We start from the raw sequence: 1,221 nt of genomic DNA, 5'->3' as shown, positions 1-1,221 counted from the left end.
GTAAACTGTGTTCCTAAAACTTTTTCTCCTACCAACATATCCAAATTTACCAAAACCTCTGGTTAAACTTTTTAAAATAAAACCTGAATCTGATCTAGCCAGATGGATCAGTAGATATACACACACACTAACAAGTTTAGTAACTTAAATCTGATCTCTAGGACCGTGTCTTAGTTTGGATTTTTTTTGGTCTGAAGAAACACCGTGACCAAAACAACTCTTATAATGGACAACAGGGGATGGCTTACAGTTTCAGAGGTTCAGTCCATTATCATCACAGAAGGACCATAGCAGCATCCAGGCAGACATGGCATGAAAGAAAGAGTTGAGATCCAATTCGATCGAACTGCAGCCAGGAGAGACTGTCTTCCAAGCAGCTAGGAAGAGGGTCTCAGGACTCACCACCACAGTGATTCACTTCCTCCAACAAGATCACATCTATGTCAACAAGGTCATACCTTCTAGTAATGCGATTCTCTGGATCAAGCATATTCAAACCATCACATCCACCTGTGTTCTCAGAAAAACTTCCCAGATTTCCCCTCAGTGGTGCTAGTCTGTTCTTAATCAGCACTAATTTTGTAGCTCCAGCTAACTAGCATCAATTGTCCCTCTAGTCCCTTTTATTCTTGAAAGCCAGAGCCACATGGCCAAAGCTGCTGAGTTTTGCAACTTGTGGTGGCTGGAATATGGCCCACCTGTTCTATTATATACTTCACTACCTAAGCTTGGATATTCTGGAACTTTTTCAGTAGATCAGGCTGAGCTTGAACTCAGAGATCTGCATGCCTCTGTCTAAAATTCAAGAAAAATCTCTTATTTTTCCAATTGAATCCATCCTGTATGGAAGACAGGAGTGATATCATGATCATGAAGGTGGATTTCCCATGGGTGTGGTTAACCCATTGCGTTCTGAGTGTGCTGACCCCACCAACTGTCCCAAATATAGGAAATTTAACTGCACACTTGTGGTAGTGTGGAGACTATGTTCACACTCCACTGTTAACAAAATAAAAGGTAATGAGAACTTTAACAATAGAGTATTTGGCCATGAGTACTCTGTCCTAATAAATGGATCACTGCCTACATCTCTGGGGTGGTTTAGCTATTCTGTGAGTAAGAGACTGAATTGAAAGAAAGACAGAGATAGAGACAGAGAAATGTTTACCATCTACTTCATGCATTACTATATGCTCCAACACATAGAACAAAACCAGACAC

At 40.8% G+C, this 1,221-nt stretch overlaps 1 pseudogene; it reads left to right on the top strand.

Annotated features, from left to right (window-relative positions):
- The first annotated feature begins 849 nt into the window (after positions 1–849).
- On the top strand, positions 850–1,001 carry LOC114640125 (annotated as a pseudogene).
- The last annotated feature ends 220 nt before the right edge of the window (positions 1,002–1,221 follow it).

Source organism: Grammomys surdaster, unplaced genomic scaffold (assembly GCF_004785775.1).
Source record: "Grammomys surdaster isolate TR1022 unplaced genomic scaffold, NIH_TR_1.0 125776, whole genome shotgun sequence".
Taxonomy (NCBI): domain Eukaryota; kingdom Metazoa; phylum Chordata; class Mammalia; order Rodentia; family Muridae; genus Grammomys; species Grammomys surdaster.
The sequence above is the reverse complement of the archived record's forward strand: the minus strand, read 5'-3'. Positions and strand labels throughout refer to the sequence as shown.